The sequence below is a fragment of the Pleurodeles waltl genome, chromosome 3_1, assembly GCF_031143425.1.
Source record: "Pleurodeles waltl isolate 20211129_DDA chromosome 3_1, aPleWal1.hap1.20221129, whole genome shotgun sequence".
Classification (NCBI taxonomy): domain Eukaryota; kingdom Metazoa; phylum Chordata; class Amphibia; order Caudata; family Salamandridae; genus Pleurodeles; species Pleurodeles waltl.
This window is the reverse complement of record NC_090440.1, coordinates 222,952,787-222,979,507: the sequence shown is the minus strand read 5'-3', so window position 1 is coordinate 222,979,507 and position 26,721 is coordinate 222,952,787. Positions and strand designations below refer to the sequence as shown.

The window sequence follows — 26,721 nt, the reverse complement described above, 5'->3', positions numbered from 1 at the left end:
TAACCATTGCAAAACAATGCATAACTCATTTTCGGGTCCTTGCTTTGTCTAAGTAAGTGCAGTTTGTCACATTGAGTTAGAAGGCCGCTTCTGATCATCTGGTCTTTTAATTTGCTGCCATGAGTTTAAAAAAAAAAAAAAGCGCTGGCTCCAGATGGCCGTTTGAAGATCTCACCATGGAGCAAATAAGCAGCACATGGCTGCACACCACAAAACCACGGTCATGCTGCTCACACAGGGAGGTATATTGGCAGTTCTTGGATTTGCCCTGCAAGCCATGTGATGGGCACAGTGTGCCCACAGTCAGCCTAGGGATGTGGACTTGAAGCCCTCTTATAGGTGCTGACAGACCTTGGATGTTCAGTGGCAGGCCTGTGGTGGGCATTGGCAGCCCTGGGATGTGAATTCAGGGGCAGCTCCTCCTTAATGGGGGAAGGAGTGTCTCCCCCTGGCTACGAGCCAGCAGCAGAAATTAAACAAATACTTCAATATTGTTTTATTTTCCTGCTACTGGCACAGCCAGCATGCAAAGGGAGGGGTGGGGCTGGGCCATGGGAGGTGAGATGAGGAAATGGAGTGCACTAAGTGCGCATGTGTGTTTGGCCGGCCATCTTAGTAAACAGCCTGGCTGGAGAAACTGCAGAGGCCCCAGGATTGTGTCTGAGCGGCAGTCTGAGCTGCTCAGACCAATCCTGACGCTGCTTTCATGCTAAGTTTAGCATGGAAGCCGCACCAGGATTGCTGAGGAGCTTGTTGTGGTGTCCCAGTAAATGCTGGGACACCAGAACAGGAAAGGAGCAACAAGCGAGGTGGCAGGAGACGGCGGCGGGGCGAAAGCTAAGTTTAAAAAATTTCTTTATTATTTGTAACCCTCTCGGCCACCCCCCTTGATATTTGCAGCAGCCGCTGCTGTGTCCAATGGAAGACGTGTAATGAGCAAAAAGAACCCTGAGATGTGCACTAGGAGGCATTGAATGCCAGGCCAAAGACTTACACTGCAAGCTCTCTTATTAGCACTTGGAGCCCTTGGATGTGCACTGTCAGCACAGGGACATGCCTGAACCCCCAAAATATGCAATGGAAGCCCTGTGAAGTGCACCTGTAGCCCAGGGATGTTCATTGGAGCCCGGTTATTGGCACTAGGAGCCTCGGGACGTGCACTGGAAGATCTATTGTAGATGCAGTCATTCCTGGGATATGAAGTTGCAGTCCTGTTACTGACACTGGCAACCCATGGATGTGCACAGGAAGCCCTTTTATCAGCTCTGATATTCATTAAACGTGCAATGGCAGCCCTGAGATATGCCCTGGCAGACATGTGATAGGCACTGGCCGACAACCCGTGATAGGCACTAACAGACTTAAATGTGCATTGGCATCCCTGTTGTGAACGCTGGCATCCCTAGGCTGTGCAGAGGGTGCAAAGTGCTAGCTTAGCACTGGAGAATTCAGTGTTTTAGGTGGGTGGCGCTCATGTTGTGCGCTTGGTGCCCTACAGTGCCATGTTGACTGTACTGCTAATTCCATTCCACTGTATCTGGTTCTTGCACAGTTGGCACGGTACTATCCTCTTCCTGGCTGCATATGGCACTGGGAGGGGAAGAAGAGTTGGTGATGAGATTATTCCATCCCTTCCAGAGCTCTAAATTCTAATTACAGTAAGTAACTAAATGGAATGAGTGAAAGCTGCAGAGCTGGGTGTGTGGCCTGTAGGTCACAGAATAAGGGCCCCAGTAACAGAGAGACTTCTCAGAAATTCAGGCGCCTGCTGCAGAGGTCAAGCTGTAAATTGAAGGTCAAAAACTGTCTCTTAGTAAAATAGGGTGTTCAAAGGATTAATGGGTCTACTGCAAGGATCCGTAGGCAACATCCCTTATCATTTGAGTGAGCGGGGTCAAGTTACCTCCCCTCCATGACAGGGTTCATCTCCCAATGAAGCTGTCCTGAGAAACGCCCTGGAGAGAGAGAGCGGTGCATGCAGAGAGGGTTAGCCTCATTTTTATGACCATTACTAGCATGCATGTTTTGCTATGGAGGCTTCCATATTGTATTTATTAACCTATAATAGTACTGATATCGTGTTCAGCATTCATTATTAAATATAGTTCTTAGTACTTACCATTCACTTTAAAAAAAAATATTTTTAGTCTGCAGTGGCCACAGAAAATTGCATAGATTTCCTTACAGCCTTGAGCTGAAAAGGGTGGCTTTCCAGCCACTCTCATGAAATTGTGAATTACATTGGGGGTAGGGGATGGATACTCGGCGTGAGCCCTCTGAATGGGCGCCACTAGCAGGGGTGTAGCTTAGTCAGTAATGTTAAGGGGTGTGACTGTGAGTTTTACCAAGAAGCAACGTGATATATCCAACTAAAGTATTTCATGCTGGGGCCTCTGGCTGGATTAATAGACCGATTTAGGAATATTCGTTTTTATCTATTTAGAAAAGTAAGGTTGGTCAGCACAGGGCCATGGTGAGATACACTGGACTTTTTGGAATGCTCTAGTCCAGTTCCTCTGTACAACACTGTAGTTGTTGGAAGCCAAAAGCAGGCCTGGCAGCAGCACAGGCCTAACATGAGCAGGCCAGACTTGGGGAGGGCAGTGAGAGTGGACATAATAGTAGTCCATATGGTCAATACTACAGATCTTCAAAGAAGATGGGGACTTGCACTGCATGCTCATAGTCAAAGTCACCTGCTTAGAACCCATACTTAGATACGCATCTTGGGCACCCACAGGCAGGCACACCATAGCATTTGTGCCTTATGCTTCTGTAGCAATGGAAGGGCAGTAGCAAGTTTCCCTACCTCACATAATAGGTACAGCACACCATCAACTGTGGAAGCATCCCTCATTTAACAGGTACAGCTGTGCATAAACTGTGCAAGTTTCCCTTCTTCACAGAACCAGGACACCATACCAGCTTGAGTGCAAACTTCACTCTCTCATAGCAATGCAATAGACGCTATCCTTATTTATAATGTCTAGTCTTCACAATATAGGTACAGCACAGCAGCAGCAGTTCAGGTCTCTCCCTTACAGAACAGGTACAGTACACCACTATCAGTGTAGGTAGCCCTCACAGAACAAATACAACTGGGCATCAGCAGTGCAAAAGTCTCTTTCTCACATACAGGTGCAGCATGATAACAGCAGTGCAAGCGTTTCTCCCTTACCGATTAGTTCTAGCACTGCATCAGCAAAACAAGCTTCCTATACATGAAAGGTACCACACAGTCTGCTACAACAGTGCAAACACCCTTACCAATTTGATGTGTATTCATTATGGTTGTATGGATTGGTAAGTGTATGGATGGCGGAGTGAGTAAAAGGTTAAATGTGGATGGGTAAGTTGGGGTGCATGGCTGTATCACTATGTGAGTGGGTGGTAGGATGGCGAAGTGAGTTGTTGGGCATTTTGGGGGGCGTCAGAGGCACAATGGCTCATTCATTTATATTTGGATGCTTGTTAAATTTGTGTGGATGGATAGATGGAAGAGTAGATGTCTAGATGAAGAATTAATGTTAAAAATGAAATGTGATGGGAATTTGTGCAAAGGTGAGCGATGGTCAGTTGTGTGTTTATGGGTGGATTAACAATCGCTTTGTGTATAAGGTATATGTGTATGTCTATGGTGTGTGGGTGGATGTTGAGAGATCATGTGGACGTGCAGGTGGATCCATGTACCTTGATGTTGCTGCACTCATAGTTGCTCTTTTTGGCACATGATTAGCTGTAAAAAGAGCTCAAGACTCTGCAGGGCACTTATATCTGCTTGCTGGGCAACACAGCGCTGTGAATCACTAATGGGACAGCCCCTCCATCTAGTACCATTGTGAATCCTGATATTCCAAAATGACTGTGGTGCTGGCTTTTGTACGCTTATATGTCAGTGTTAAAAGGTTCCGAAAGCAAATAAGAGCAAGCCTTTCATATGATGCTGTGATGCTGAAACTGCTGGCTGGAAGATAGAGAGATTAAATAAAAAGGTGTAACTTAAATAATAGAAGTGAGTCATGGCAGAATGGGGTAAAAAATACAGTAGCACTAAAATAAAGCAATGACATGCACATTCCAAGATGTGAGCCATCTCAGAATAAGATATATCATGCAGTAGCACTGGTAAAAAAGAAAGTGACATTCCAAGAAGGGAACCATCTCAAAATGAGGTAAGACATGCAGTAGCACTGGTGACAAAGTGGGGTGACGTGCACATTCCAAGAAGATGAGCCTCCTCGGAATGAGGTATGTTATAGGACTGGTACCAAAGGGGGTGATATGCAGTATGACCTCTCAGAATGAGGGATATATAGCATGTGGTAGCACTGCTAACAAAAGTGCTGACATACACATTCCAAGAATTGAGCCATCTCTGAATGAGGTATGACATGTGGTAGCACTGAAATGAAGTGGCGACATGCAGATTCCAGGAAGTGAGTCGCCTAAGAATGAGATTGAACATGTGGTAGTACTGGTAACAAAGGGGATGATACGCAAATGCAAAATGCGAAGAATTGAGCTGTCCCAGAATGAGATATAACATGCAGTACAACTGGTGCCAAAGTCAGATGTCTCAGAATGAGGTACAACATGTTCTAGCACTGGTAACAAAGGGGGGGGACATGCATGTTCCTAGACGTGCACCATCTCGTAATGAGGTGCACTGTGGTAGCACAGAAATACATTGGTGACATGCATATTCCAAGAAGTGAGCCATTTCTAAGGTATCAAATGAAGTGACACTAAAAATAAAGGGGGGACATGCACATTCCAAGAAGTAAGCCATCTCAGAATAAGGTCAGACATGCAGCTGCTCTGAAAATAAAGGGGAAGACATGTATATTCTGAGAAGTGAGCCAGCGCGGAATGAGATACAACATGCAGTGGCAGCAATGAAAATAAAGGGGTTGACATGTAATTACATGAGCAGGGATGGTGGGAGACGGCCTGTAAACACATGCACTCTTGTAGAGTCCTACAATTATAATAAGAGACAAGTACCCAAAGAAGCAAGTGACCAGTTGAAGGACACTGGCCTGTTGTCAGAAAGCTGTGCTTGGTTCATGTTCCATGGAACAGATAATCACACATTGGCTGACCAATTAAAAGCCAGCATATAAGTGTGACGTTGAATCCAAACAATGGTACGTTAGGGGCAGGCTCTAAGCCTTTAAAAAAAAAAAAAAGAACAGACTCGAAGACAGGGCATGCGCTATCTCAGGCACAACGTTTTTGAAAGAGATGGGCCACGCATATAAGGAACTGTTGTTTTTTTGCCATTTAACTTAAATTATTGCATGTTTTTTTTTCAAACGTACTGCATTATCATATTACCTGATAAATTACTTTAAAAACACAGTTTCTGATTTTCAACAATCCCTGTTCCACAGTTAAAAATTGATTTGTAGGGGGCGTGGCTTCGGTTGTCAAGATGGCAGTCGCACTCTAAGAGTGCTCCGGACCCCTCCATCATCCGCCCGCGTAAGCCTTCACTATCCCGTCCTGATGCTCACCTCCGATTGCTCCAGCAGATTCCATGGCCTGCTGGGAACCCGGTGACCTGTTAAACGTGACGCGACGGTGACCGCGTACCCGCAGACGACCCGGCCTGGTTCAGTGGCCAAAATGGCGGCCCAGGGCCGAGGCTGCTCCTCGCGCTCCTGACCGCAGTGCCGCTGCCTGGACCGAGTGCGCCGACCCGAAGTGGTGGTGAGTGGGCCGGAAAAGGCTGCTGGACAGGCCCGGCGGATGGCGCTCCAGACGAGCCCTGTGGAGCCGCGGCGGCGGCACCCGAGGAGGCGGAGCCTCGGCAACTACAGATTGGCCTCTTGGACTCGGGGAGCCAGCCCTAGACTCTAGGACCTGGCGTGCAGCAGTGGTGGTCCCCCGGGGCAGGAGAACTGGTCCCAGGCCGCGAAGGCAGAGGTGCGGCCCCCCGGTGGAAGAAGTGGAAGAGGACGAGCTGGCCCTGCCTGTCGTGCGGCGATAGGCGACGGCTTGCGGGCTCGACGTGCGGCGCGTGGAGAGCCCGTGAGACGGCGATTCTGCCGATCTGAGTGATTGTGGCCACGGGGGGACCAGGCCCCTACGACGAGGAAGAGCAAGTGAGCCGTGGGGGGCCCTGGCCCTCCCCACCAACTGAAGGAGCCTTGGCTGACTTGCTGAAGGGAGGTGAGTGGAGCGACGACTTGCCTGGCACCCCCGAGCTGAAGGCACGGCCGGGGCCCGAAGGGGCCGAGAAGAGCAGGGGCACCGGAGCAGCGGTTATGGCATGTGGCTTTGGGCCCGCTGCCGGAGACACCGGGCCGTGGACAACAGTGGATGTGAGTACTCCGCCACCAGAAGGCTCCTCCTCAGGGGAGCAGCATAACCACAGCTGTCTCCGGGGGGTGAGGGCCCCCCGGCGAGGCTGGCCAGTGGATTTGAAATCGGGTGAGGCAAGGCCGAGTCAGCTGCCTCTTGGACCAGAGAGGGGACCGGCCGAGACCCCGACACTTCGCCTGGAAGCGCTGCCCCGGCGTACCGGGAGACAAGTCCCATGGATGGAGGCCCACTGCGTGGATCTGCAGACTAGAGGACTCTCATAGTGACTGTCTGACTGAGCGGGGTTTCCACCCTGGAGATGTCCCTTCTGAGAATCAGTGAACATAAAGGAGGCACTGTATGGTCAAGGGCCCTGTTGTGATCGACATGTGGCGCAGTGGGCGCCCCGCCTGCCCCCTTGAGGTGACATGGGTAAGGACAGATCGACCAGACAGCCCCCGACATCCCAACAGAGGATTGACCAATTTACCACGCTGGTGACCTCCTGGAGCGAGGGAGACGTGGCATCTGGGGGTCCCGCCCCGGACGGGGTGAATGCTATCCTTCAGGCTATCCAGTTATCGCAACTAGCTATGGAAACCAAGATCGGGGAAGTGCGAGAGGACATGGGCCTTATAAGGCAAGATCTCAGGAATGCAGTGGGCCGAATCACGGAGGTGGAGGGTCGCGTCTCCCAAACAGAAGACGATCTGGCTGATCTCAGGACCAAGGTGGCCCAAATGCAAACTTGAACTGGCGAACTGCACTGCCGCGCCGAAGATGTGGAAAACCGCTCCAGATGTAATAATCTGCGCCTCACTGGATCAAATCCTGGATGCCAGAACAAACTCTTTCACCCTGGTTTGCAATCGAGCGAGCGCACCGGGCCCTGGCCCCGCGCCCCCTCCCCGGGTGGCCCAAAAAGACCAATGATTGCACGTTTCTTAAACTTCAATGACCGTGATAATATCCTTAAGGAAGCCAGGCGCTGCACCGACCTCCACTGGGACAACCACAAAATTCTGATATTCTCAGACTACACTCGAGAGGTACAAACCAGACGCCGGTTGTATGAGCACGTCAAGCAAAAGCTCAGGGCGATGCAAATTTCGTACATGCTCCTCTTTCCCGGGTGCCTGAAAGTCCTTATGGGTGGAAAGGCCTACTTCTTCGAGTCCCCAGAGGAGGCATGGGACTGGCTGACAGAGGAGGTCATCGGGAGTCAGAGGGGCCCTCCTGGACTGGTAAAGGGCTCCCCGGGGCGTGGTTCCACCTCCCGAACAGGTGCACGAGGAGGACGAAGGCGCACCAGGTCCTGAAGTGGGAGACGGGGGGCCTGACAGTCCTGTAGGCGAGGACGTGAGGCTAAGATCCAGCCCCCAAACAGAAAGGGATCCTGCAGATACCTCGGAGATCCAAGGTCCGGCATGTGCGATGGAAGGGGACCGCCCGAGTCAAACTCCTACACTCGGATTACTGCGGAGACACGGTTCTTCCCCAATGTACTCTGGGAATGACCGATACTGCCTGGCACAAGCATGTGCAGATTAGAGCGGGGTCCTTCCTACCTACTGCTTAATGCTTTCTGCCTATTGCTTACCACCTATGGTTTTTGGCTTCCACCTACTGATTGCAAGTGATCCGTCTGAATGGAGGGGTCCACCATTCCACTCCAATGACAGTCCATCTGGCTGTGTTGTTTTGGTTGGGTTGTTGGGCGACAGATGCTTCCTTGGTAGAAGTTTGGGGTGTGGGGGCGGTTGGGGGGTGGGAAGTTCATCGAGGGGTTAAGCAACTATGTTTCAATAAGGTTCCTTTTATTGTTCTTTTAATTTATCCCTTTGTCTGAGACGGTCACCCCAAGGCCCACTGACAGGCACTCGACATTCCACTATACCAACGTACTCCACGCGTGGCCCTCACTGACACAGGTCCTCTCATGGAATTTGAATGGAATCCTAGACAAGATCAAGAGGTCTGCAGTGTTTAGCACGCTTCACAGGTACCATCCCTCAGTGGTTTTATTACAGGAGACCCATCTGCTTGGCACTAAATGCCCCATGCTTGCGTGAGGAGGATATGACAAGGTCTACCTCTCGGGATTCTCGAGGGGCTTCAGGGGGGTGGCTATTCTACTCCATCGTTTACTGCCCATGGTGGTTACTGCCACCCAGTCCGATCCTCAAGGACGATTCATTGCAGTGACTGGTTCACTCCACGGGTTGCCGATTAACTTCGTATGTGCCTACGCCCCCTCAACTGGGTTTGATAACTTCTTACTCTCACTCCGCCAGGTGCTGTCGAGACTCCCCCAGGGGACTACTCTAATAGGGGGAGATTTCAACTCCGTCCTGGACCCCAGGCTGGATGTTTCGGGTACCATATCCACCAGCCGTTCCTGCCGGGCGTCGAGCTTGAGTGGCTGGGCTGAGAGCCTTGGCCTGTGTGAGGTCTGGAGAACCTGACACCCCAGGACGCGACAATACACGCACACATCAGCAGCCCACCAGACACACACCAGAATTGACCTCGTGTTCATGCCAGCGCTAGACATCGCCAGTGTCACCGGGGCTGAGATACTGCCACACGGGGTCTCAGACCACACACCACTACAAATTTGTTTGGGAGGTGCGGACCCTGCCCAGCGCCCGATATGGCACCTGAATGCTTGGCACCTGCAAGATAGTGAGTACACCCTAGCGGTCAGAGACCATCTTATTCAGTACTTTGAGCAAAACTTAGGGTCAGTGCAATCACCGGGCACGGTTTGGGCTGCATGTAAAGCTACTCTCCGGGGACATGCCAAGCAACTCCTTTGCATACGGGAACGTGCACGCAACTCGCGGGTGTCAGAGCTTGAGGCTAGGGCGTTGCGACTTGAGCGCCGACATGCAGCCTCCGCATCAGCCTCCATTTCGAGGCAACTCACCATAGTCAAAGATGAGATTAGACATTTAATGCTAGAAACTGCGAAACATATCTGGAGAGCATTGGCAGCTCGGGTGTAGGGCTGGGGGGACAAGAATGGGAAACTCCTACACTGGCTAGCCACTCGACCGCTGGCTGATAGAGTTATTTCTGAAATAGCCGACGAATCGGGAACTCTTTCCGGGACGCCAGGCGATATTGCACAGAGCTTTGCCTCCTATTATGCACGACTATATGCAGAGCGCCCCCGGCCGCTAGCCGAAAGGGAGTCCCCTCTCCTGGATGATATTGTCCTCCCTGAGATCTCACAAGCGACTAGAGGAAGCCTGGTCAAAGCCATAAGCCTTGTAGAGATCAACGATGCAATAGCTAAACTGTCACTAGGTAAGACACCAGGCCCAGACGGCTTCCCGGCAGAGCTATACGGTAGATGCCGCGATATCCTGGGCTCTCACCTGCTAAATATGTATGAGGAAGCAGAAAAAACAGGCTGTTTGCCTTCTGGGATCGACCAGGCCACTGTTGTGGTGATCCCTAAGACCCAACCTCCGTCGCGACACTGCTCGGCGTACCGTCCCATTTCTCTCTTAAACACAGAGATTAAGGTGTTATCCATGATTCTTGCTACTAGGTTGAGGGTGGCGCTTCCCTCACTGGTACACCCTGACCAATGTGGGTTTATGCCCACACGAAGTACAAGACACTGCATCAGGAGCCTGCACGTAGCCCTAGCCCACCGCAACGCCCTAGCCTGGTCTCCCTTGGCTCTTCTCTTGTTGGACTTCGAGAAAGCTTTTGATACCAGGGATTGGTCCTACTTGGATCACGCCCTGCTAAGTAACAGATTTGGGCCCAAATTTCACAGTCTGGTGAAGCTCCACTACTCTAACCCGACCGCTCGAGTCCAGGTGAATGGGGTGATCTCGGACCCGATCCCCATCTGTCGGGGCACCCGCCAAGGGTGCCCACTGTCCCCTTTGCTCTTCGCACTCGCGATAGAACCCCTGGTGAAGCTATTGAGAGAGGACCCTCTAGTTGAGGGTTGGTCATGGCCCTCTGGGCATGAGGACCGTGTGGCACCATATGCGGACGACGTGCTTATATACTTCTCCAACCCGGCCAAAAGTGGTCCCTGAATTCTGCAAATCCTAGGTCTCTTCTCTGAGGCTCCGGGCTTGACTTTGAACCCCAGCAAATCCCTATTGGTCCCCCTACATCCCTCCAGAGACTGCGTTGAGTGGCAACAAAACATCCCAATTCGGCGCAACAGTTTTAAGTACCTGGGAGTGCAGGTAGCCCTGCTACCGGAGCTGGCGTGGGCGCTCAACGTCGCACCACTTACCTGACGAGTTAAAGACGACCTCCAACGTTGGCGGGCCCTACCTCTCAATCTGCTTGCTAGTATAGCACTCTATAAAATGATGATCCTCCCTAGGCTCCTCTACCTACTGCAGAACTTCCCATACCCAGTTCCTCAGAAATGGTTCAAAGAAATGGACACAGTAGCACGTCAATTCCTGTGGTGCGGCACCGGTCCTAGACTGGCCCTTAATACCTGCCAAAGAGATGTCTATGATGGAGGTTTGGGAATGTCCAATATTTATTATTATCACCTTGCGATGCACCTACTCGTAATAAATGACTGGATGGGGGGACGCTGGACTGACCCAGCATACCGATTGGCGCTCCAAACGATGGGCTACTCCAGGGTCCTTTATGCACTGTATGGTTGTCCAATTCCCCCGAGTGACCCCTGAAGTGACTAAGGTGGTCTTAGTGGTCTGGCGCGAAGCCCAGAGAGTGTCGGGTTGGTGGGGCTGTCTTACCCAGCAGACCCCATTCTGGCAGGGGAGACAGTTGGCAGAGGTCTCGGCGCTGGAGGGATTTCAGAGATGGGACAACATAGGAATCTCCACACTGGGAGACGTCTGGGGGGGGGTCACACATGCGATCCTTTGAAGAGCTCAAGCGACTCTTTTCGCTGAACAAGACTCAATTCCACAGGTACCTACAGCTTCGCCATGCACTACTGGTACATATCCGAGCAGGAGAGACCATACCTGAGTACAGTCCCATGGAGGCGAGGGTGCTGATGGGAAACCTGGGCGAGGGCGGAGTCTCTCAGATTTACCGCTCTCTGATTGCTAACACCGCTCGTCCACTTGATGGGCTTAGCCAGAGGTGGGTGGAATGGGTGGGCCCTATAGAGGAGGAGGACTGGAGGGAAGCGTTAATGGCCCCTCGAACCCTAACTATGGCCACCTGATTTCGACTGCTACAGACCCTCTATCTTCACACTGCATACCTCACGCCTATTAGGCTACACAGAGCGGGCCTCCGGCCCCGGGCTGACTGTCCTCAATGCTCGGGCCCTGACGCTAATTTTTTCCACGTGGTGTGGTCTTGCTCAGCCATAGCAACTTACTGGAGGGCGGTTATGAGGGAGATCTCGGGGGTCTTACAAGGTGAGGTGGAAGTGGCCCCATTGCCACTCTCGTTGGGGGTCATTGGGGAAGTGGGACTGAGAAGAGCAGGCCAAATCTTCCTGGGAGTGGCATGCCTGGTGGCAAAAAGAGAGATAATGGCCGACTGGAAGGCTGGGGTGGCACCGGCGCTGGCCAACTGGAGACGGGGTGTGGACTGGTGTGCGCAACGTGAAAAACTTGTATATAAAGCCAGGGGGTGCTCAAATAAATACAATAAAGTGTGGGGGAAATGGGAGGCCACGTGGTGCACTTAACTTGCTTATGAGCTGCACGGCCCGATGGGGGGGTGCCATCCCTAGTAGTGATTCGTGGGAGGGTTCCCCCCCTCTCCTTATCTCTCTCTTTTTTTCTTTGTTAGAATATGTCCGTGCAGCCTCATACTGATTGTAAACATTGTCTATGGTGGCTTGTTTGGGACATGGGAGGTGACCGTCTCTAGGTACCAGTTGGTGCCATGTTGTGTGTATCTTAATTTTATTGTTTTTGCAAAACCAATAAAAGCTCTTTATCAAAAAAGAAATCGATTTCTAGCAATTAGTTTTCCCATCTCATTACGGAAGTGCAATTATTCTGCCCTTTTCAAGACTTCAATTACTTTAAAACTGAGCACATTGCTCTGACCAGCGAATACAATGTAAAATTTCTCTTGACAGTTGAACTAATAAATATTTTCAATGAGACTGACCAAATATATTTTTCTTTCAGTGATAACGTTAAGTTTTAAAGTGCTAGATCAAAGGCTTCCTAACAGTATATGTAAACATTGGGGGGTTGTTTTCTGGCTTCTTCCTAAGTAGACCTCATTAGTCCTCATTTACGGATAATCAGCAATAATTGTTTGAAACAAGCTGAGGTGCATGAGGCCTAAGGACTGAGGATTTGGGGTTGTCTCTGTTCTTTGTCATTGTCATTTACTACACATATTGTTTCATGGAGGTTCTATTCACTTGGGAAACATTGCACTATATAGGTGGCTTTGATTTATGACACTTGTTCTATAAACTATTACAAACTCTATGGAATTAAGTGATGGTTTCTTAATAAGTTGTTACATTAAATGATCTTCAGTAATTAGTGCGGACTATCCGTAATTAGGGATTAATGATGACAGTGAGAACCATTGCTGCTATGATGTATTGTATACCCAGGTTTCCTTGGGAGCAAGGGTCACTCTTCTAGGATAGGGTGGTGTTCTGGTGTTCTGCAGTAGTGCCCAGAATGTGTATGTCACGAGAAACAGAAAACATACATGGAGGAAACTTACCTTACTGTTCTTGGTCATGCCGTCTGTGAAAGAATCTTCCCTTACTGACCCTCATGCTGTGTGAAAGAAGCATACCCTGTGCTGCTTATGTTATGTGTGAAAGAAGCGTGCCTGACTGCTGCCCATGGTGTTTGTGAAAGATCCTTGCCCTACTGCTGCTACTGTTGAACTGCTGCTTATGCTGTGTGTGAAAGAGGCGTGCCCTACTGCTTCACATGATGTATGTGTAAGAAGCCTGCCCTATTGTTGTCCATGCCGTCTGTGAAAGACAATTGCCCTACTGCTGCTCATGCTGTGTGTGACAGGATCTGGAGCTCTCAAAAGTGGGCTGCTGCCCCTCCGAAGATATGTCACTGACAGGCAGCAAACTGTCTTTGGGATGTTTATTACAGGTAAAAAGAGGCAAAACATGACATCTTAACGTTATGACTTTCCCAAATCTTAACATAGCAAACCATACAAAGAAAAAGTGCCATCAAAGAAAAATGTCAACAAGGTCAGAGAAAAACACATTTACAATCAATGTACAGTAATAGCACCATCATTACATATAAAACAGTTCTCATCATCGTGGAGTCTCCATTACTTAATCTTCCAACACTAAGGTCCAGCCAACTTTCATTCCAAGAGAACCACACAGGTGGACCTCACCTGCATGCCTGAGGGGAGGTCCCCACTCTCAGTAACCTTGCCCGCAACCCCAGGCACCTGCCACTCCTGCCGTTGCGATGCCTCCAATGAAGGTGGCAAGGGCAGTCACTCCCTCAATAGGCCGTGACAGTCACGACAACTGGAGCAGAAGTGACATGCACACTGCGCGCCACTCATAGGAATGTCACCCCAACGACTCCCTGGAAGCCGCCCCAGGACACCAAGACCAACCTGGAAGCAGTCTCTGAATCCCCTTCCCCACCAATACCAGACAATCGGCTCCTACCACTGCACCCTGGTGAGGCATGCCGTTCTGCCCAAAGACTCTTGTCGTACTGTGTGTGAAAGAAGCGTGCAGTGGCCTGTAAATGCTCATGCTATCTGTGAAAGACACTTGCCCTACTGCTGCCCATGCTGTCTGTGAAAGACACTTGCCCTGCTCATACTGTGTGTGAAAGACACTTGCCCTGCTGTTGCTAATGAACTGCTGTTTATCCTGTGCATGAAAGAAGCGTGTCCTACTGCTTCACATGGTGAGTGTGTAATAAACTTACCCTATTGCTGCACACACTGTCTGCGTGAAAGATACTTGCCCGACTGCTGCCCATGCTGTCTGTGAAAGACACTTGCCCTGCTGCTGCTAATGCTGTGTGAACGAAGCTTGCACTTCTGCTGTTCATGCTGGGTGTGAAAGATGTTTGCCAGACTGCTGATCTTGATAGTTCAGTCAATCAATCAGTTAATATTTGTAAAGCGCGACTATTCACCTGTGAGGGTCTAAAGGTGCTGGGGGGGAGGGGGGGAGGACGGGCCTCATTCGAAGAGCCACATCTTGAGGTTCTTCCTGAAAATAGTGAGCGAAGGACTTTGTCTGAGGTGCAGCAGGAGTTGTTCCAGCTCTTTGCTGCAGCATAGGTGAAAGATTGTCCTCCGGCTGTGGTTTTGCGGATGCGAGGGACGGTGGCCAGGGCCATCTGGGTGGAGCAGAGGGATCTGGTAGGGGTGTGGAAGGAGATGCGGTGATTCAGGTAGGCTGGTCCTGCATTGTGTATGGCCTTGTACACATGGGTGAGAAGCTTGAAGATGGATTTGCTTCACGACCGGTAGCTAGTGGATGGTCCTCATGTGTTGGGAGATGTGTTCGTGGTGAGGGAGGTCCAGAATGAGTCTGGCGGCGGCGTTCTGGATGAGTTGAAGTTTTATGATGTTCCTAGTTGAAGTGCCGGGGTAGAGGGCGTTGCCGTAGTCGTGCTTGCTAGTGACTAAGGTGTGGTTGACTGTCCTGGGACAGTCTGCTGGGTTCCATCTGAAGATCTTCCGAAGTTTGCAGAGTGTGTGCCAGCAGGAGGAGGTGACAGAGTTTACCTGGCAGGTCATGGAAAGGGAGTAGTCGAGGAAGATTCCTAAGTTGCAGGCGTGCCTGGTCGGTGCAGGGGGGGCGGGGCGCGCTGAAGGATGTGGGCCACCAGGAGTCTTCCCAAGTTGAGGTGGCGTTTCCAAAGATGATGAGCTCCATCTTGTTGGAGTTGAGCTTGAGGCAGCTTTCTCTAATCCAAGTGGCGACGGCTTCCATTTCTGAGTGAAAGTTCCTTTTGGCCGTGTCTGGTTCTTCATTGAGGGGAATGATGAGTTGTGTGTCATCGGCATATGACAAGATATTCATACCGTGGCTTCTGACACTGGCAGCAAGAGGGGCCATGTATACATTAAACAGTGTGGGACAGGAGTGGGGGCGGTCTGACCCTCTGCGTTCTCCCAGAGAGGAAGGAGTGGATCCATTCCAGGGCTCTTCCGTGGATTCCTATGTCGTGGAGTCTGGTGCACAGAGTCCTGTGGGAGACCGCGTTGAATGCTGCTGAGAGGTCGAGGAGTATGGTGTGGCCGCGGTCTAGGAGTAATTGGATGTTGTCAGTGGCTGCCAGGAGTGCTGTCTCAGTGCTGTGATTGCTGCGGACGCTGGACTATCCAGGGAGTTGTTGTCCTTGATGAAATTCCATAGTTGTGTGTTGATTGCTCTCTCCAGTACTTTGGTGGGGTAGGCTAGCAGCTAGATGGGCTGAAAATTCTTTAGTTCTGATGCGTCAGCTGAGGGTTTCTTCAGGAGAGGGCATATTTCGGCGTGTTTCCAATTCTCCGGGAAGGTGCCCATGCTGATGGAGCAGTTGATTGTGTTACGGAGCTCGGGGGCGATAGATGCGCTGGCTCTGATGTATTTGTGGTGCAGGCAGCGTTCCAAGGGGGCTCTTGAGTGGGTGCTGTTCATGATGTTGACTATTTCCTCTGTGGTGAGCATGGATCAGCTGTGGATGGTCTGTGTGGGTTAAAGGGGAGGGGTGGGTCGGTCATATGTTCCGGTGCCAGGATTTTTTTGGGAGGAAGCTGTCGTAGATGTCCTGGATCTTGTGGTAGTAAAAAGAGACAAGTTTGTGGCAGAGGTCGTGTGACGGGGGGATGCTGGTGGCTTCAGAGGGGGCAATCTGTTAACTCATTGATGACTAAGAAGAGTTCCTTGGAGTTGTGTGTGGAGGAGTTGATGCGCTCCCGGAGTGCGTCCTTCCTTGCTTTCTTGATTTTTCGTCGATGGGCTGCGGTTGCGGCTCTGATTGAGGCAAGGTCTTTGCTGGATTGGCTGTTTCTCCATTTTTTCTCTAAATGTCTGCGGGTACGCTTTGATTCTTGGAGATCGGTGGTGAACTAGCTGGCTTTCTTGGGTACTCATTTAGCCGATGTCAGTCGGAGAGGGGCTAGAGTGTCTGCGCATTCGGTGATCCAGGTGTTGAGATTGCATGCTGCTGTGATGGCCTCGTCAGAGGGTGAAGGAAGGATTTGGCGAGCGATGAGGTGAGTTGCTTGTTGGTGATTTTGTTCTATTTCCTGTGAGGGGTCCTGGAGGTGCGAGTGTGGCTGCTGGGTGTGGTGATTGTGAAGTGTATACAGCGGTAGTCGGTCTAGGATGGAGATGGTCTCTGGTGATCTGGTTGCTTGAGGTGAAGATGGGGTCCAGTTTGTGTCCTACGATGGGTGTGGAGACCAGATGTCTGAGGCCGATAGTGGCAAGGTTGTCGAGTAGAGCGGTGGTGTTTGGGTCGTGCGCTCCTTGAGGTGGAAATTCAGGTTGCAGAGGAGGAGGTAGTCGACTGACACCAGGGCCTTGTAGGTAGCGATGTCTATGACGTCGTCTATGAAAGCTGGGTGAGGGCCGGGTGGCCTGTACACCAGGGTGCCGCGGATGTACAAGTTGTGGTTGGAGTGGACCAGGAAGTGAAGGTGCTCCATGGTGGTGCAGTGTTCTTCTGGAACGGCCTTGACACATAGTGAGGGCTTGTGTACGATGGCGAGTCCTCCGCCTCGGCGGGAGGGCCTGTCCCTTCTTAGGATACTGTAACCGTCAGAAATGGTGATGTCTGGACCCGAGGTGAGGTTGGCCCAGGTCTCGGTAAGGAAGGTGATGCCCGGTCGGGTGGTGTCGATCAGGTCCCTCAGTTTTGTGGCATGTATGTGGAGGGAACGGATGTTCAGGAGAAGGCAGTTGATGGGGTTGTGGAGGTTGGTGGTATCTTTGTGTGTGGAGAGTACCTTCGGTTTGTTGAGGCTGGCGCTGAAGTTGCAGTTCCTGCAGGTGAAATGTCCGTGGCTGTCCTTGGTGGAGATGGTGCAGCAGTTGTTGAGACGTCCTGTGTTGAGTCGGAGGATGGTCTTGGGGTCGTTACGAAGGCAGTCCAGAAGGGTGGTTTAATGGAGATCCAGCATTCCTGGCACTGTCCAGGTGCGGATGGGCACAGTTGGACCTGCCTTTGGCACGCCAGTGCTGTGCATGGCTGCCATTAAGAAGGGGAGAGGGGGCGGGGGAGCGGTCAGCTGGGAGGCGGGAAAGGTGCTTTGTGGGGGGGGACAGAGAAAAGAGGGGAGAAAGGAAAAAGGGATAGAGAAAAATGAGGGATGATGGGGGAAAAAAGGCAGAAAAAGCAAGAGTGAAAGAGCGACACAGAAAAAGAAAAGGAAATACTTGTGATGACCACTAGACCACCAGGGATGTGGCGCAGGGACGAGCCTGCGGTTGGAGGAGGGCCTCGAACTGAGTCTCCTGACTCTCAGTTCGTCCTAGCAGAGGCAGAGGCAGCAGCAGCAGCAGCCAGAGGAGCTAGGGAGGGAAGTAGACGCTGACCATAGCTACTGATGCTTCTGAAGTTCATGGAGGAAACTTGTCATATTGCTGCCCTTGCTGTCTTAAGAAAGCTTGACCTACTGCTGATGGCATGTTTGGAAAAGCTTGCCCTTCTTCTGCTTATGCTATTAGAAGAAAGATGGCTGAAGTATAGCTTGTGCTCTATGCATAGGAAGCTTGCCCTGCTTCCGCTGCTGTGGTTGAAACAAGTTTCTCCTGTCGAGGTCTATGTTGATTGTGGAGAAAGCTTGCTTACTGCTGATCATGAAGTGTGCAGAACAATAATCCTCCTACTGCCGTCCCTGCAGTGTGTGGACCAAGTGTGCTGTACTGTTGCTCTTGCTCTGTATTAGTGCGTATGCTGTATTTGGATGGAGCTTGCGGTATTGCTTATTATGGCATACATGAGTGAAGCTTGCCATCATGCCTCTTATGTTGTGTGTGGTGGAAGCTGCCCTACTGCTTCATGTGTTTGGAGGAGGGGTGAGTATTGCAACTACTTGTAACTTGTGATTGCTGTTGATGTTGGCCAGGAACTTTTGCCCAAACGTAACATACTCCCCAGGACTTAAGGTTGCCTTGAGACTTGAAGGCCACTTTCCCAGGGAGTGAAGGTGCTAGCTTGTTGAAACACTTTCCTTATAGTCTACAGCCTGGGATGCTGCACGCTACCACATTTGTTGGCCTTTAGCCACAGTTTCTAACTTTGCAGAGACCATTCACCATTATGAAAGAGAAGAATGCAAATGGTTCCCTAAAAACCAAGGCACTTCATGGAGGGTTTCCTTAGAAGACATCTCCCTGAGGCACCTCGTCTGGGTGCACAAAGGAAATGGTGGCAAGGCTGAATTGAGCAATAAAGAAGGAATCTCTTCCCAGAGTTGCTGTTTTGTTGAAAATAATTCCTAAAATACATATTATTATATATATTTTATGTGTGTGTTAAGTAAAAAACAATCCACCTCCACCTAAGGACGTGGCCCAATTTAATCAAGCAACAAAACTACACAAGAAACAATGTAGAAACCCTGAATTTCCACTGTAAACTCAATATACACTGATTACGACCACCAAGCTTTTCGTAATTATTTGAGAGCATGAGGACCGTGATCCTCACACCAGAACAACACTTCTACTAGTTAGTGGTTTGGATAAATAGTTGATTGTGCCGTTACGAAAAAAAATATTTTTACAGAGTAAAATCTAATTTTTCAGTGTTTGAGATAAACATGATTTGCCTGTCATATCTGCTTTCTCTCCTTGATTGTTTAGGATTGGAGAATACATTTAAAGTCGGTTTCGTCTTGAGCCATGGTGCTAAAAAGATCGAGCCAATGACTCCATACCCGTTCTTGCTTTAAGAAAACTGACCGCAAATATTTGCACGTACACAAAGCACAATAGTAAGGCTCATAGAGGTGTGAGCCTCCTTTGAAGGAGAGGCCTACTGCTCATATACGTAGTCTTTGGATCTGGACAGACGCCCCTTGCCAATCAGCTCAGTCGCATTCTTTTAATTAAAATAATCTGAACAGTCCTGTTGGGATTGATCTTGCTCCCACAGAGAGGATGTTTGGTACAGCACTCCTTGTCATGCTTCCAGAATGCATGGTTAGGGCCAGTGCTGCCAATGTGATTCCAGTCAGGTACATTTTCCAGAGTTCAGCTCTGGTTAAAGACCTTGTGTATGTGTTCCGAGGTTTTGGGGGAAAAAGAATAAAGAGATGGGGAATGGGCCTGCCACTGTTGCTTCTCTGTGGTTGCGCTGGATCCTTATTTTGGAGAAGAGCACGAGTGGTGATTTTTGACACAGTACAAGAATTATTTTTTTAACTGCAGAGATGGTGAAAGGTGACTGTGGCCCTTTTGGGAGAATTCACCTTTTCAACCTACTTAGGGATCATGTAATAGACTGACTTGCATCTGGGATCACCATCCCGTGGAAGAATCTCCCCCCCCCCCCCCCCCCCCAATATAGTCATTTGTTTAGAGGTCGAAACTTTGAATTTTGAACATAATTGGACTGGACTGCCAAAAGTTTTTTAAGCCCCATTAAGGAAACCCATATGAAAATGATGCAACCACTGTTTTGAATTTGTGGTGGCCTATTCTTTTAAATATTTCTGTTAGCTATTTTATTTGTATGCTTCCACTTGTACACAACCCACTTTCACTGAGCCTTCGCTGTGCATTGCATCTACTGAGCATCCCTTGTAATGTGGTTTACACTGTTTTATGTCTGTTGGACAGGTGATACCACTAAAAATGTGCTATTAAAGTTTTTTAATTCACTACATTCTGTTTGGATTCTTGATACTTTAATATGAAATGTATAGAGGTGCTGGTGTGCCATCCACTTGGAATTTGAGCAAAAGATTTTGGTAATATTTCCGTAGGAACCACTGTTTTGGTGCATTGTTTCTTTGCAGGCAGCAGTCCTCCTCCACCTCACACTCAGCTTTCACCAAAGTGAATTCCCATGATCCTCTATATACAAATAGTTGCTGAACCAGTAGTAATCACGATCGGTTGTCTGTGCAGACTTGCTTTTAATATTCAATCAATCATTGGATTTATAAAGCGCACTACATACCCGTGAGGGTTTCAAGGCGCTGGAGGGGGGGGGGGGGAGGGAACTGGAGTTACTGGTCGAAGAGCCAGGTCTTGAGGAGTCTTCTGAAGGTGAGAAGGTCTTCGGTCTGTCACAGGTTGGTGGGGAGCGTGTTCCAGGTTTTGGCGGCGAGGTAAGAGAAGGATCTGCCACCGGAGGTCTTTCTTCGGATGCGGGGGATGACTGCGAGGGCGAGGTTAGAGGAGCGGAGCTGACAGGTGGGGGTATAGAAGCTGAGTCTGTCGTTTAGGTAGGCTGGTCCGGTGTCGTGGAGCGCTTTGTGAGCGTGGGTAAGAAGCTTGAAAGTGATCCTTTTGTCTTTTCCATGATCATTATTCCAAATGTGGTTTAGATAATGTTTGCGGACAAGAAAATTAATTCGAAAAAGTAACAGAAAGGGGTTCAAAGAAAGAACAAATTAAGGTATTTACATAGGGGGGCAGTAGACAGTACCCCATGGTGCAACTCCTCACCCTAATACTATGGAAATACTGCCACCAGATAGTATCTTAGTAAAGAGGCCCATATTGCCACCAGTTAGAATCTTAGTAAAGAGGCCCGAGGAGATAAAAATTCAAAACTTTAAGACAGGATAACATGTTGAGGGTCCTGTGTCCTGGAGTAGATTAAGAGAGTCCCTAAAGAGCAGTGCATTGGCACTCTGTTGTGCCCTCTGTAGTTAGGGGCACCTCACACTAATCCTAAGAGGAAACAAGCATTTGCAATGCAATAGGTCTTGCGTTTGCTTGAGTTAGAGCTATTTGCGTTGTAAACTCTTAACCGGACTTTTCTTGCCACATAAACTGAAAATTAAAAGTAAAACAGTTTCACATAAGCGAGCCGGCGGTCGACCCTCGTATGTTTTAGGTAGTTGGCTGATGCGCTCGAGTAGGGCTAAACACCGGAAAAGGCATGACGTGTGCATGCCTTTTACTAATCAAATCAAGCAAATTTTAAAAGGCAAGCCCACGAACCAACCAAACTGATGGGCCCGTTGAGAGATAACAACAGGGACAGAGCGCTTTGCGCGCTCGACCCTAAAATTGCAGAGGAACTTTAAGGGGGAAAAGGGAAAATGGTGGAGATGGTACATCTGGCCAACTGAGCTGGGGACTTAATCCTTACTGATCTGTTGCCTCTTTTGGCAGCAGACAGGAGCTGTAGTCAGGAACATAACTCAATTTAAAACTTACAATAGAGTTTGCCGCTTCACTACAAATAACATTTTTGGGGAAATGAGTAGAAAACGGTACACATCGAAACACCGTGTGTCAATGACACGGCTGTAGACTTGCAAGGATCGCCAGACCACCTTACAGAGGGTTTTTGTTTTCTCCACAAAGTAAATTTGAGGCAAATTAATGTAAAATAGTGCACTAGAGCGCTTTGAACCTGTAACTGTATCAAGATAGGGAATACTCCATTCTCTCTCTTCTTCTCTCCTCCTTATCTCTATATTTCAAAGGTCCTCTTCTCTCGCACGCTTGCTCTTCCTCTTCCTTCCTCTCTCTCTCACCCCCTCAAATTAATTGCTCAGAACTGGGGTATCTATGCATGATGGTTGTTATAAGGCTGCATCATGGCATGCCAGTGAATGGCTTTACTGGGAATGCAGAGAGGTTGGGGATGTCTCCGTTTTAGCACCTCGTTTTTTAATGTCCCTTGTCTTGGCTCCTAAAGTGCCTTAGACTGAGACACATGCATAATACGTATAGGATTTTATAGACTTTACTGTAATAATTAGAAGCTAATGATGGATGTGCTGAATTAACGAGGCGCATCTTCTGTTGCAGGAAGTACGTACTGGGAGGTTTTCTGCTGAGTGAGGTTTTCTGCCCAGTGTAACACTGTATGTGCTACTTAATCTGTTTTGATCTGTGAGGTAGAAGTTACATTATTATTGAAATGATCCTCCTGTGTTTTCATGCAAGACAAAATTATTAACTGTTGGCGAATAATATTCTGAATACGACCTGCTGACTGAGATCATTTTATTTTCTTAAGAAGCATATATATATTTTCATGCCTTTGCAATTCCTTTTATAATAGTGTCTTAAAATGTCAAAATACCTAGATGACGATGCAAAAAATATGCTGTATAATTTGCTGTTAAAGGTATAATATGATGCTTTCCTTGCCGCTTGATTTACTGCTCTTTGGAGCTTAATGTAATCAAAGTGAGGCCGTGATGAAGCAGGCGTGCTTTATTCTGCTTGAAATCTCTCTCAGTCCTGACTCACCTGTCAGTCCTGGATCTCTTAAATTCTTGCCCTCAGTGCTTGAGTCCCTCACTGAGCGCTACGACTAGAGATGATTCAGTTTACAGTGTGCATGTAATTAGTCCCTGGAATCAATGTCGTTACCCAAAAGTTTGCCCTGAGTTTCCGATATCTCACAGATATTCTTATGCCTTGGGCTGAATGGGGGCTCACAGGGGTCTCCGTTAGGCCCTGCTTGGAACTCCGGGACTGTAGGCCCCACCTGGGCATGTGGCGACCAGCCTAGTGTTGGGCAGTGTACAAGATCGACTACCTCCATCATTGTACGATACCAACTACACCCTGTGAACGCAGACACCAACACCTACCTGGGATCAAAACACTTCTGTCTCCTGGAGATGCAGACAGCTTGTCGTATTTAGGCGGTGATTTCGTCTGTGCGAAGTTGGAAGGTTTCAATAATATTTTGCAGGCTATTTTAGTTTCATTCCTTTTGATGGCTTGCCCAGAAAACCTGAATAAGAGGAGGGCATGCCATGTGGCACTAGGATTTGTGGTTAAAAAGACAATGACAGGGTTGTGGGCAAAGAAGCAATGACAGGGTTGTGGGTAAAGAAGGCCATGGCAGCTTTGTGGTTAAACGAGTGCTGTTTTTCGATGCACAAGGTCACTTGCAGGTAAGAAAGTTTGGCAGCCTTCCAGCAGGTATGAATGGTGTAGTCTGTGTGTTTCCTCCGTTGCACATTCTGTACCGTTATCAGACTAGATGAAAGCCCCAGAGCAGGAAACAGCTGCTGTGTCTGGCTTTTCTATAATTACTGTGGGGCTGCCTGCGACGTCTGGATAGGAAGTGACACATTGTCACAGACTGCAATGTTGGAGGAGGGAGGGAGGGGAAACAGTCTAGTGTTGGACACCATACAGTTTACTGGTGCCACGGTAGGCCCTGATCGTGCACTAGTTGCAAGATACAGAGATGGAGATTGAGGATGACGATGAGAGAGGACATGAATCCCGTGCCGAAGAGACTAGCAGTGGAAGAGGTTGGGATATTGTACACTGCTGGATAGGAAGTTACTTGAGAGTGAAAAGTACTGCCCTCTGGAAGCAAGTGGGTTTGGTGATACCATGGTCAGGAATTCCTGCACTTGAGTGTTTAAAGCTGGCTGCGCAGTTTAATGCTGTTGTGAAAGCTTGTGCTGAAGGCAGTGGGATTTGGTGGTGGTGGAAGGACATGTGCGACAGAGTTTGATAGTGGTCGTGGTTCATACAGTACTATAGGATATATGATCTTATGGTGTTGAAGTCATCTTTCCTGGTGTTGGAAGGATCGGCGCTAGTGGCTGAAGGATGGGGTTCGAAAGTCCTATGGCTGGGTTCAGATTTCAGCGATGTGGGCTTTCGAGGCTTGTGCTAGAACCAGCAGAATGTTATGACATTTGAGATCCCTGTGTCAGATACTGAAGACCCTTTTAAGGCGTAGGTGCCCCTTGCTGGCAACTGAAGAAATTGATGGGGGTATATTTGGAAAGCATTTTTCTGGAGACATCAGAAATTACTGGTGTTTAGACTGGAAGCTCTATCCTGAAGGTTGCTGAATTTGATGGTAATGATATAGGAAGGCCGTGTGTGGAAACTGCATGACTTAATGGTGTGCAGGAGGTCGTGGTTCTGGGTAGTGCTGAATATGGTTCTATGAACATGCTGGTGTTTGGAGTTCTCTACTAGAGACAGAGGGTGCTGCACTGGCACACGAGTGTGGTAGTCCTCTTCAACAGAGTATAGCAGTTGTTTGGTGTAAGTCCTGTTGATATCCTGAGTAGTCCACCTTTCCTAGGTGAACTACACTGACTGTGGCACAGTCAGCATCGCTCAGCTGCTGAAGACAGCTGCTAGTTGTGTACCTCTACTGCTGAGCTGCTGATGGTGCTTGGAAGCCCTGAGGCTTTAACTGTGGTGATGGGAATAGCTTGTGACCTGCTGATTGCATTTGTAAACCCTGTACTTTAAGCTCAATATTTCAGAAGGCGGTACGTGTTAAATCCGCAGATCCACTACTTTTTTGTTATTAATTGAGATCCTGTTTTTCAACAAAACACAAACGCTTAATCAGTCTTTATCTGGCTGCTCTCCCAAAGTATGGCACTCTATTCCTCCCGCCAGTCACGCTTTCCGCTCTTTACCGTCCATCAAAAAATAACTGAAACAATTGCTTGCTCTTTTCCTACCACTTCTCTCTAGATTCTTAATTTCTGCACTTGTGGAGTAAAACCATTTACTCTACCCTTACAATACCATCTTCATTCATCGATGATTGCTTTGCACTGTTTACCTTGCTCTATGTGTGTCTCACCTGCTTCACGCACCACTTGACCCCTCTATTGATGACTGCATACCTGTTACATTTTGTCTCTGTCCAATATAGTGTTTTATGGTTTGTATTGTACATTTTTTAGTATTGACTCTATCCCATATGCTACTTTCATGATTTTCTTTATCGAACAGCTCATACATCAGACCTTAGTTTCTCAAATAAATATTTGTTTACGGACTATGATACTACTGTAGGGCCTTTATTCTTTGTCAAATAGGGTAACCCTATTTAACACAGGGGTATCCTGGTTCTACAGAACTTCTTTATATACATAGTGATACCTGTATACTTGCATCCCGGATCAGTCATAATTTGAATAGAGATTCACTGTTTTTTATTAAAATGTTATCTTCATTGGGTAGACACACTAAATATCTTTATATGCAATACTTTATTATCTAAAGGTTTTTAGCTTATTCTCATTTTAAACACAAAATGCATCTATGGTCAATTTATCACGATATAAAAATCTATAAAAAGACCTACCCAATTATACCGTCACTCATACTATAAAATCATGCTGATTGAGGAAAAACCTCCAGAACTTATGTGGTCTCTTATTTGTCCATCAATTTTCTAACCAATATATATGCGAGTTCTTCATAACAGCTTACATTCCACAGGCTATTGACCATGCACACATAGTTCTGTCTCTCTAACATAGCCTACATCAGGATATCACAACCTGATCTAGCTGTTTATACTTTCCAAAGGTCAACCCAGTAGATGTGTCTGTAATTATCCTGTGCATAAAAGTTAATTTAGTGAATCTATAATGCATATTTTCTCAACATCTTTTTATTATATTTTTCAGTACATTTCTGTAACTATACGGATCCCATATTAATCAATGATACCTCTTGGTTTACACATTCCACAATTTACATTTGGAATGCATTTTCACTTAAACATTCTAATTTGTCAGTTACAATGTTACTACTTAATAATCATCCCTCCTATTTACTTTTTATTTCTATTCTAACAATGTATTCAATATGTGCTCAATATTTGGTATAGTTCGGATTTAAAGTGATGGTTTCTCCAAACCACTTTTGTAAATAACATTTTCCCAATCATCCCTGTATAAGTCTTGAAACATATTAAATATATGCTTACCTTTTCTCTTGATGATTATTGTCTCAAGGAAGAACTTTATAAACTCTCATGCTTTCCAGCGCCCTACTCTTGTATCAATATTTCTGTATCTTGATTCAAAAAATCCCTTGTTTTAATTGAACGAAGGTATGTCTTGAAGTTAAAAACATACTATTTAACTTGCAAGTATCTGTTATGTGATTAACATCCTCCCTGTCTAGGAAACGAATAAACAGACTATACAGTCAGCTTGTGTCCTTTTACAATTTTCCAACCATAGTAAATGTTATTATATCGTGTTGATTACCAGTGGCCTTTTATGTTAATAACACAATACTTTCATTCCTGTTGGTCTTTATCTTGATGAGAAAACTTTATTTCTGGACTTTGTTCGATCTCCTGCGCTCCAGATTTTTACAGTATTTATTTTATCTTTAAATAAAGACAATTTATATTTTCCATCATGAAATATAACCTTCAAATAACGTGTATAAGAGTTATTCTGTATTATCCTATATGACTGTTTTAAATTAGTTAGTTAATCGCTTTCTCGGCTTCTTTTAAACAGAGGCATTCCTGTACTTGTCCTATGCTAAGTCCTCTGATGCTCCTGAGCCTTGAA

The 26,721-nt window shown here is 48.0% G+C and overlaps 1 protein-coding gene across 3 annotated transcripts in view; it reads left to right on the top strand.

Annotated features, from left to right (window-relative positions):
* CD276 (CD276 molecule) overlaps nt 1-26,721 on the top strand; it is a 204,359-nt gene that overhangs the window by 62,571 nt on the left and 115,067 nt on the right. The window contains exon 1 of one of the 3 annotated variants that reach the window (XM_069222230.1): nt 23,531-23,673. The exons of the other annotated variants lie outside the window; for them this stretch is intronic. The gene's annotated coding sequence lies outside the window, so the exon portion shown is untranslated. Of the gene's footprint in view, nt 1-23,530; nt 23,674-26,721 lie in introns of those variants that run through there. 3 annotated transcript variants of the gene reach the window in all.